Genomic DNA, 11,493 nt, shown 5'->3' with positions numbered 1-11,493 from the left:
GCCTACTAAATTCTCATCCAAATCATTAATATAAATAACAAATAACAGCGGACCCAACACCGATCCCTGAGGCACACCGCTGGTCACAGGCCTCCAGTTTGAAACACAACCCTCAACAACCACCCTCTGTCTTCTGTCGTCAATCCAATTTTGTATCCAATTGGCTACCTCACCTTGGATCCCGTGAGATTTAACCTTATGTAACAACCTACCATGCGGTACCTTGTCAAAGGCTTTGCTAAAGTCCATGTAGACCACGTCTACTGCACAGCCCTCATCTATCTTCTTGGTTACCCCTTCAAAAAGCTCAATCAAATTCGTGAGACATGATTTTCCACTCACAAAACCATGCTGAATGTTCCCAATCAGTCCCTGCCTCTCCAAATGCCTGTAGATCCTGTCTGTCAGAATACCCTCTAACAACTTACCCACAGCAGATGTCAGGCTCACCGGTCTGTAGTTCCAGGCTTTTCCCTGCCGCCCTTCTTAAACAAAGGCACAACATTTGCTGCCCTCCAATCTTCAGGCACCTCACCTGTATATTTTCGTTCAGACAGGACACACATTCGAATGCTGGAAACGCGAGACATTGAATGTTCAGGTGAAAGTTACTACCCAGCGTCCACCGGTTGGAGCTTGAACCAACAACCTTTCAGTTAACAGCCGAACGCGCTAAACAATTGCGCCACAGAAACACAACTTTGTAGTTGCTGAAGGACTAATTCACCGAGCTAAAGCTGCAGCTTGCCGCGATTAATATAACAGCTGTCTGACTATCAGTTTACTTTTCCAAAATAAAGGGTGTGCAGCTTGCATGAGTGAAAATCTGTGCTGTATTATTTCTGCACATGAAGCCAACCTTGCCATTAACCACCGTATGTTGGAAGACTCAGTCCCCTCGTGGTAGAGAGGATTGACCTTTTGAGCTGTGATTCGCCATTCTCTATTCCAGTAATATTCAGGTTTGCTGAAAATGAGATGAGATGAAATGAGCAGGTCCGAGGAGCAGCTCTGTGACACGACACGGTGTCTACAAAGTTGTCTCTTGCACTTACAGTGAAGCGGACCGTAGTCTTCACTATTAAACCAGTAACTATGATGTTAAAAAAAATGTGTTCGAGAAATACTTGATTTCGGCGTGGCGATACTGGGCCGGAGTAAAGTTGTGATTGCCGAGTGGCGAGAGGGTGGATTTGGGACTCCTGTGCGGCTGCGCTGCTCATTGTCCAGATCTGTTTGGAGCGATATTCACTTCAATTCATCACTGACAGGGACAGTTTGATTCGATGTTTCTTTTCCCTGTTGCTTGTTGAGATTTCAAAAATAAAGACGACCCGTGCTCACCCCAAACTCGTCACTTACACGCTGACAGATACAAGGCGGTCACACTCTTCACTTCAGTGAGATGAAAGCCGAGAGGCGAACAAAACTCATTCAATGAAAGTGCAGGTCATTGAGGTGCCTTTAAAGTCCTGATTGTTTGAACTGAACTTCTTCCCAAAGCGTTTCAGATTCACGTGGAGCGATTTGGCGACTTATTTCCCTCTTTGCAAAAGTTTCAACTGCAGGTCAAGATCAAAAGTCAAGGGCAGAATGAGACGCCTTCCTGAAATTTGGGAACCAGGGAAGCAGACTTTAGAGCAAGGTTCTGTTTATTGAGAAAAAGCAGATGAAACATTCATTCAGAAACGATCCAGAATCCGATCAGCTCGAGAAGTAACGGTTACCCCGTGATTTGAACACGCAGCCTTCTGGTAGCGCAATAAGTCATGTGGATCGAAGCAGGACGTTGAAAAGTGGGAATTAATCGATTAAGTGAGTGGGCAAAACTGCGGCAAATAGAGTTCAATGTGGGGGAGAGCGAGGTGATCCTCTTTAAATCTAATAAAGATAAATCAGGCTATTTTCTAAATGGTGAGAAAAAAGGGAACTGTGGAGGAGCAGGGAGATTTCGGGGTCCAATACAGAAATCGCTACCAACCAGCATACAGGTACAACAATTAATTAAACAGCCGTTCGGACCGCCGGTTAGCTCATTTGCAAAGAATATGCCGTAATGTCATGATCACGGATTCCATTCTTGTAATTTACTTTATTTATTTCGGGTTTTTGTAACTTTTAAAATGCAAGCCTGACAAACAGGTCCACAGACAAATTCACGGCGACAGTGTTATTGAATAACATCCATTGTAACTTTGCCCCTGAGCCGGAGAAACACATCTTTCTTTTTATTTGTCTTTCTCCGGTTTGCAGAGAAACGTTTAACTCGCGGCCTGTTCCCATTAATGATCATCAGCAGCAACAGACAGACAGAGCGGGTCTGACCGCCCCGAGATGTGGAAAATGCATCGGTTTCGGACAAATGCATCAAATGAAATTGTCCCCCGGCACCGAGAGAGGGAAAAACAAGAGAAAAAGGCAGAAGGTAACAGAGAAATAAAAACTAAATCAAGACGAAAAAATATTTCCCATCCTTGATGTCTCTCCATTTCATCAGCAATCCTTCAGTGGCGGGTATCAAATTTCACTGTAATTAAATCCGAGAATCGAAGCAAGGAAGAAGAAACTAAACAACCAAAAACTGCCGAAACTCGGGATTAAACCAAGTACCCTTAAACCTTCAGTCCAATGCTTTCCCAACTGAGCGATTTCAGCCGCTTGTCAACACATCCCTTCACATCATTGTCTTAGAAGAAAACAGAAGCCCAGGAGGAATTGCAGCTCCTGTTTATTCCGCAATTCAAATAAAAACATCGCACTCATATATACACACCCGCAATTCAGACATAAACATCACACTCATATAGAAACACCCACAGTTCATATACAAACATCACACTCATATATACATACCCACAGTTCATATATAAATATCACACTCATATATACATACCCACAGTTCATATATAAATATCACACTCATATATACACTCCCACTGTTCATGTATAAATATCACCCTCATATATACACACCCACAGTTCATACATAAACATCGCACTCATATATACACACCCACAGTTCATACATAAACATCGCACTCATATATACACACCCACAGTTCATACATAAACATCGCACTCATATATACACACCCATTGTTCATATTTAAACATCACACTCATATATACACTCCCACTGTTGATGTATAAATATCACCCTCATATATACACACCCACAGTTCATATATAAATATCACACTCATATATAAACACCCACAGTTCATATATAAACATCGCACTCATATATACACACCCATTGTTCATATTTAAACATCACACTCAAAAATACACACCCACAGTTCATATGTGAACATCACACTCATATATGAACTCCCACACTTTATAAAACAACAGCGCACTCTCACTACACGTCCTGTTTTGTATTTTCAGCGTTAAATTTGCTCAAGTCTGGCAAAGGGGGCGAGATGTCGGTCCTGCCGGTGAATGCTACTTCGACGGATGTGTCAGTGTCCAGGGGGTTGGAAAGCTCCTGTGCCGCACGAAGTGTCTGAAAGGCCCGGATACACATGAAGATCATCAGCGCGGTGTCTACACCTCGTGCTGCAATGTTAGTGAGCCTGACATCAACTTAAAAGGCGGCTTGTTGCAAACACCGTGTGGTCTCAGTTTCTTTTTGCACAGAACTGAACCTCAATCGCTCAAAATGCAATGTTTTCTTTGCTGTTTCACAATAAACAATATCTTATAATAAAGTTTCGCTCATTGGTTACTCAGTGTCAGAGGGAGAATTGTCCAAAACTCCTCATTTAATACAATGTTTATTCAGAATCATCCCACGATTGACACAGAGAGATAAACACACCGAGAGATACAGAATATCGGTAAACACAGCAAAAGATACAGAGTATCGGTAAACACAGCGAGAGATACAGAGTATCGGTAAACACAGCGAGAGATACAGAGTATCGGTAAACACAGCGAGATACAGAGTATCGGTAAACACAGCGAGAGATCCATAGTATCGGTAAGCATAGCGAAATGGACAAAAGAAATAGAAAACGACAAACTGCCTCAAACGCTAACAGACAGTGAGAGGTAGCGATCAGGAAGAGGAGGTGGGGTCGTTGCAGCTTAATTTGTATCATCAATTAGCAAAAGCTGGGCAAATTGCCTTGTTCGTCACAAGAGGTCCTCGGTTCGATTCCCAGCAGTGCCTTTTTATTCTGTCTGATATTTACCCCATTTCTGAATTAAACAACAAAGTAACACAGGCCGTATTTGTATTAATTCCGGAGCCAACAAGGAAAGGACTGCTGAACTGTAACGCGGAAGTGCTCGTTCTTTGCACAGACGGACCTCTCACTGAAGTAGCAAACACTTTGAGCTTGACAAATCATAGAATCGTTGGAGTTTGGAAGGATGCCATTCGGCCCATTGAGTCTGTGCCTTCTTTTTGTAAGAGCAATCCAGTTAGTCCCATTCCCTCTCTCTTTCCCCGTAGACCTGCATTTTTTTCCCTTCTACTATTTATCCAATTCCCTTTTGAAAGCCACGATTGAATCTGTTTCCGCCATCCTTTCAGGCAGTGCCTTCCAGATTAGAATTTGTCGCTGCTTTTTTTTTCCTGATGTCGCCTTTGGTTTTTTGCCAATCACCTTAAATCTGTGCTCGCTGGTTCCCGATCCTTCCGCCAATGGGAACAGTTTCTCTCTATTTACTTTATCTAAACCCGTCATGATTTTGAACACTTCCATCAAATCTCCTCTCAAACTTTTCTGTTCTCAGGAGAACATCCCGAGTTTCTACAGTCTATTCGCGGAACTGAAGTCCCTCATCCCTGGATCCATTTCTGCACCTTCTTTTCTGCATCTTTTCTGCAACCTTTCTAAGGCCGTCACATCCTTCCGAAACTGCAGTGCCCCGAATTGGACATAATGCTCAAGTTGTGGCTGAACCAGTGTTTTATAAAGGTTTAACATAACTTCCTTGCTTTTGTGCTCTATGCCTCTATCTATAAAGCCCCAGATTCCGTATCCTTTTTAATCGCTTTCTCAATCTCTCCTGCCACCTTCAAAGATTTGTGCACAGATACCACCAGGTCGCTTTTCCTGCACCCCCTTTAGAATTGTACCATTTAGTTTATTTTACATCTCTTCGTTCTTCCTTCCAAAATGTATCATTTCGCATTTCTCTGCATTAAATGTTATCTGCTATGTGTCCGTCCATTCCACCAGACTGTCTATGTCATCTAGGAGTCTATTACTGTCCTCCTCACTGTTTACTGCGCTTCTAAGTTTTGTGTTATCTGCAATTTGAAATTGTGCCCTGCACACCCAAGTCCAATTCATTAATATATATCAAAAAAAGCAGCCATCCTAGTACCGACCCCTGGGGAATACCACTGTATACCTTCCTGCAGTCCAAAAAACAACCGTTTACCACTACACTCTGTTTCCCGCCAGTTAGCCAATTCGCATCCATGCTGCCACTGCCCCTGTTTGTTCCACTGGCTTCAATTTTGCTGACAAGCTTATTACTGGACTATTCCAATGGTCTCCTGGCTCATCTCCCATCTTCGACCCTCCATAAAACTGAGCTCATCCAAACCTCTGCTGCCCGTATCCTAACGCTCAACAAGTTCCGTTCTCCCACCTCCCCTGTGATCACTAACCTACATTGGCTCCCAGTCCGGGAAAGCCTCGATTTTAAAATGCTCATCCATGTTTTCAAATCCCTCCATCTCTTCGCCTATCCCTATCTCTGCAACCTCCTCCAGCCCTACAATTCTCATCCTTGTTTTCAAATGCCTCTATGGCCTCGCCCCTCCCTGTCTCTGTCACCTCCTCCAGCCCTGCAACCCTCCGAGATCTTAGCGCTCCTCCTATTCTTCCTTCTTTTGCATCCCCGATTTTAATTGCTCCGCCATTGGCGGCCGTGCCTTCAGCTGCCTCGGCCCTAAGCTCTGGAATTCCCTCCCTAAAGCTCTCCACCTCTTTACCTCTCTCTCCTCGTTTAAGATGCTCCTTAAAACCTACCTCTTTAACCAAGCTTTTGTTCATCTGTCCTCATACCTCCTTATGTGGCTCAGTGTGAAATTTTGTTTGATAATCTCACCTGTGAGTCGCCTTGGGTCGTTTCGCTACGTAAAAGGCCCGAAATAAAGTTGTTGTTGTTGTCGTCGTTGCCCTCATAGACACTCTCTATTACCTCACCAAAAAACTTGATCAAGTTCGTTAAACACGATTTTCCTTTAACAAGTCCATGCTGGCTTTCCTTTATTAATCCACACTTGCCCAAGTGACTATTCATTTTGGCCCGGATCATCGTTTATAAAAGCTTCCCCACCACCGAGTTTAATGTTACGAGCCTGCAGTTGTTGGGTTTATCCTTACACCCTTTCTGAACAAGGATCTAACATCTGTAATCATCCAGTCCTCTGGCATCACCCCCGCATCTAAGGCAGATTGGAAGATTATGAACAGGACCTCTGAAATTTCCACCCTTCCACTCCCTCAGCAACCTTGAAAGCATCCCATCCGGACCGGGTGACTTATCAACTTTAAGCATAGCCAGCCTTTCAAGTGCCTCCTCTGTATCAATTTTCACCACATCCAGTGTCTCAACTACCTCCCTTTTTTACTGTGACTTTGGCAGCATCTTTCTTCCTTGGTAGAGACAGATACAAAGTACTCTTTTAGTGCCTCAGTCACGCTTTCTGCCTCCATGCGGAGATCTCCTTTTTGGTCCCTAATCGGCCACACCCCTCCTCTTATGAACCTTTCATTATTTAAATGCCTGTCGAAGACTTTTGAATTAACTTTTATGTTAGCCGCCAAACTATGTACATACTCTCTCTTTGCCCCTCTTTCTTACTTTTTCACGGTACTTCCTATATTCAGTCTGGTTCTCACTTGTATTGTCAAACTGATATCTATCATAAACCCCCTTTATCTGCTTCATTTTACCCCTTATCGCTTTCGTCATCCAGCGATCTCAGGCACTACCTTCGCCCCTCTTGGGAATCTACCTAGTCTGTACCCGAAACATCTCCTCCACCCATTGTTCGATTCTATTTTAGCCTGCCAATCTTTGATTCCAATTTACACGGGCCAGGTACGTTCTCAACCCATTAAAATTGACGCTTCTCCTGTTAAGTACTTCACTCGAGATAGCTCCTTCTCCTTTTCCATAACCAATCTAAATCTTATGATACTATGATCACCGTTCCCTAAATATGACACTAACACTTTCTCCACTTGACCCACCTCATTCTCCAGAACCAGATGCACCAATGCCTCCTTCCTCGTATCATTATGTGTTAATCTTAACACCTGTGACGTATTTGTATATTTGTTATATTTAATGTAAGATATTTGAGCTGCGAATGTGTCCAAAACACGTTTTCAGGATAATGCACTCGTGGGCTTATTTTACAAACTCCTTTAACTGCAACCAGCAAACAATCTCCATTAAAGGTTGCGAAGCAAAGCTGGTTTCAGAGCAGTTTTCGGCGTTCAGCTTTTCTCCGCAATGTGTAATTAGTAGAAACTCATTTAAAGCACATCTTAGTATCAATGAGAATGTCAGGCACAGGACAGTTGGGTGGAACCGTCTCTTATAATAATTACAAAGTGTAATAGATTATAAAGTGAAAAAGCCAATCCAATCTCTCAGTTTCTCTCTGTCACTTTCTCGGTGAGAGAAAGTAAACCAGCAGAAGAAGCTAAAACAAAGAACTGAGCAGTTTTGTTTGTTTCCTTTTCCTTCGGGTGAGTACAGTTGAAGAGAATGATTTCTGTTTCCTGCTGGACAAATAACTGGAATGAGCAGTGTATCTGGTTCCCATGGTACCCAGTGAAACATCCACGTTTATATCTCACATTTACACTGATACCTTCCTTCCTCACTAATTATAGGAAACTTTTGGTAAGGTTCAATCACACTTCAGAAGTCCAGAAGCAAAAAGAAAGCTGGACACCTCATGCGGACGTAACCTGCAGGCGAGAGAGGTTTGCAGTTTTACCTGGAGCTGTAAATGTATAAACTCCTTCCGATGTACAAACTCCCCTCACCAACAGTAATTCAATTCTAACTGATCTGAGACTTTGGTCATTTATGGTGATTATACTTTGTCGAGTTAAAGCAGCAGTAAAATCCGTTGTGTGTTGTATACATAGTCGTTCAGTCAATATAAAACATTGTCATCCGACCTACCATGAGCAATGCCACACGGGGTATGTTAGGTTACGGACAGTTCTGCCTCCAGCAATTGTTCTCTCGGTCACACATCCGGCATCAACTCTCGGTCTCACATTTCAGAGTCACGCCTGAATATAAACACATTTGTGTTTCAGATTTTTACCTGAAGATCGACAAATCACAAGTCAAGAGGTAGGGAACAAACAAATCAAATATTTAAGAACGTTAACGGATAGAAAATTCACCATAAATGACTGAAAAAAATGAAGCAAACGGATCAAGATCAACAATTATCAAAAGGTAACAATTAAAGAAAGGAGAAGGGGAACCAATCAAATCGCTCCAAATAGTTTTTGAAAAATCCTTTTGATTTTCATCTTAGGTTCTCTGTTAAGTTGGGGACGGACATCTAGAAATATTTTTCGCACCATCATAAAGACAATTATAATACAAATTTCACAAAGTCAGCCTTAATCTTACTTATACGATCGCATGTTATGTGTTTGTAAAACCTGCAATTGTTTTACCATTCTTTAAGTTTAGAGAGATGCTCTGAATATATGTTTTACATTGAAACGTAAGTGGATTAATAAAATAAAATGAGGAAAGTTGTTTAAGAACATGAAGAGCTGCTTTTCCATGTTGGATATCGCGATATATTTATTTACACAACTGTCATTTGTGGAATGATGGAATGTATTTATTTCTATATCTGTACAGATAAGCAAATCCCCACTGATCATTTCCAGGAACCAGGCAAGTAAAAAGTTAGTTTGTCAAACCCAAAACACCCGTTGGGATTTGCTGATTGAAAATTTCAATTGAAACCGAGACCATCACAAAGCATTGGAACAAATATACCCGCTGAGCTTTCGGGGTTGTAACTGATTTATTTATATCACTGAGTAACCTATTTTAAACAGGGTGAAGCTACAAATCTAATGATAAGAGTCTGGGTTAGAGAAGGAACAGATGAAAGTATCAAATTTAATTACACTGATTCCACAAACACTGTACACCACATCCTTTAAACATTGTTAACTGTTTCTACATAAAACTGGAGAGGGTGTAAATAGAAAGTAACAGAAAAAAAGCTAATTAATGTATCAAACTTAATTTTGATATTGTTGCACAAACACTGAACATCCTATCACTAAAACACTGTCCCGATCAAAAATCTATCGGCAGGACCCTGAGCCACAGTGAAAATGCTGTGATTTCAAACTGGTTCAAAACACGCAGCCTTCTGATTTGGAGTCAGACGCGACTGTTCTTGCACCAGGCCCACAACAAGCGGCTGGAGCCGGATCCATTGGAGGGTGATCCGTGCAGACTGCCGCCGCGGCTCTGGGAATGTGAGAAGCGAAAGCAGGAGCAGCCTGACCGCCTCAACCACAGCACAAGATCCCCGCTCTCCCGCATACTACATAACTGACTCTGTGGCGCAATGGATAGCGTGTTGGACTTCTACTGAATGATTGGAGGAGGTATTCAAAGGTTGTGGGTTCGAGTCCCACCAGAGTTGAGTTTTAGTTTCGGGAGCTGGGAAGTGATATTTTGCAGCAAAACCGCAACAGGATCATTGATGTCCGTCAAGGACGGGAAACTGCTCCCTGCACTTCATCTTGCACAAGTGGCTCCAGTCAAACCAGAATTTATGATTCTAAATCCACTCTGAGCTGGATTGGAGAAACACTCTCAAGGAGGAGACTCAACATCATCTCAGACCGAAAGTCAATCTGCTGGACTTCCGGTTCTGTCAGACTGCATGATCCTTCAGACAGGTTTCTAACTGGACACATGCATCCTGCTGCCGTGCGAGCATTGGTGCTTGAGGGGTAGAATTCTTGCTTGTAGTAATTCTATTCCTGTAAAACTAGCTGCAGAAGTGTCGGATGGAAAGTATCCTGGCTGAGCGGTCTAAGGCGCTGATTTAAAGCTCTAGTTAAATCGCACGATTTGTCGATGGATCAAAATCATAGTTTGCGTCTCCAAAACCGCAGCCTCCCTCCGACAAACAAGTAATACTGAACATCTCATCTGCTAATGCAACAGCGTAGTCCGGAGGAACCACGTGGCAATACAAATGAATGGATGCATTTTGGAACACACCAATTGTCCCTTTAACTCCGGTCGAAATGTTCACAAGCAAAATGATTGTTTGATCTCGGTGAGACTGGAATTAACAACCTCGGTATTTCCCGATCCTGTGCTGTCATGTCAGGACCGCGCACTGACCGATTGCGCCGCTCGAACCTGGTCACTCTGATCACCTGTCCCACTCTGCTGGAAAGGATCTTAAGGTGAGAGGCCCTTACCTGTGGAAACGTGTCCAGTCACTGTTTTGAAACTAATATCTGCACTTCCATTTTAAGCTTCTTTCACATCCTCTGCTCCATCGCACTGCAATCGGGTTTTCTGCGAGCAGGTCAAAATGAACATTGCCAGAAATTCTATCAGTGATAGGATTTGAACCCAGCGCCCACGCAGCGATTGGATTTATTATCTTCAAGCAGTGACTTCCGTTCGGACAACGCCTTGCCTTTCTTTCACGTTTTGTTTAATGCCCAAATAAATAAATTGGAGCTGATTGACCGCATTTACGCCGTGCTGGGGTTGTACTCCTGAGAGCAGAGAAGGCTCAGAGGAGATTTGATAGAAGTGTTCAAAGTCACGAAGGGTTCAGATAAAGTTAATAAAGAGAAGCTGTTCCCATTGGCGGAAGTGTCGAGAACCAGAGGACACAGATTTGAGGTGATTGCAAAAGAACCAAAGACGACATGAGGAAAATCTTTTTTACGCAGCAAATGGTTATGATCTGGAATGCGCTGCCTGAAAAGGTGATGGAAGCAGATTCAATCGTGGCTTTCATAAAGGAATTTGATAAATACTTGAAGGGGAAAATGCAGGGCCACGGGGAAAGGGACGGGGAATGGGACCAATGGGATTGTTCTTACAAAAGGCAGGTAAGGAATTGATGGGTCGAATTGCCTCCTTCTGTGGTGTGTTCATTCTATGATCAATATTATTTTCCATGCAGTAAATGGAGCATCCCTGAAAGACTGTCCCGCGATAAAACAGAGTGACGCTGAAACGTGGCGAAAATGCAACAACCCCAACGTAATTCGAACACGCATTTTTTGGATTTAGAATCAGACGCGCTACCGTTGCGCCACGAGGTTCACAACGAACTCTTGGAGCCGGATCCATAAGAGTGAAATCAGTACCGGCCGCCGCAGGGACTCACAGAGGCGGAAGCAGTCGCAGCAACAGCGCAGGAGCCCCGCTCTCTCATCGAGCCGCTGCCCGGTCCCGGCCTGAACCCTGTCTGGG

General features: G+C 43.2%; 1 non-coding gene across 1 annotated transcript; it reads left to right on the top strand.

The window, feature by feature from the left end:
* Nucleotides 1-9,593: 9,593 nt before the first annotated feature.
* trnar-ucu (transfer RNA arginine (anticodon UCU)) lies at nucleotides 9,594-9,685 on the top strand. Its single transcript is given in 2 exon segments — nucleotides 9,594-9,630; nucleotides 9,650-9,685. It is a non-coding gene; the product is annotated as a tRNA-Arg (tRNA).
* Nucleotides 9,686-11,493: the final 1,808 nt, after the last annotated feature.

Source organism: Heptranchias perlo, chromosome 20 (genome assembly GCF_035084215.1).
Source record: "Heptranchias perlo isolate sHepPer1 chromosome 20, sHepPer1.hap1, whole genome shotgun sequence".
Classification (NCBI taxonomy): Eukaryota; Metazoa; Chordata; class Chondrichthyes; order Hexanchiformes; family Hexanchidae; genus Heptranchias; species Heptranchias perlo.
The sequence above is the reverse complement of the archived record's forward strand: the minus strand, read 5'-3'. Positions and strand labels throughout refer to the sequence as shown.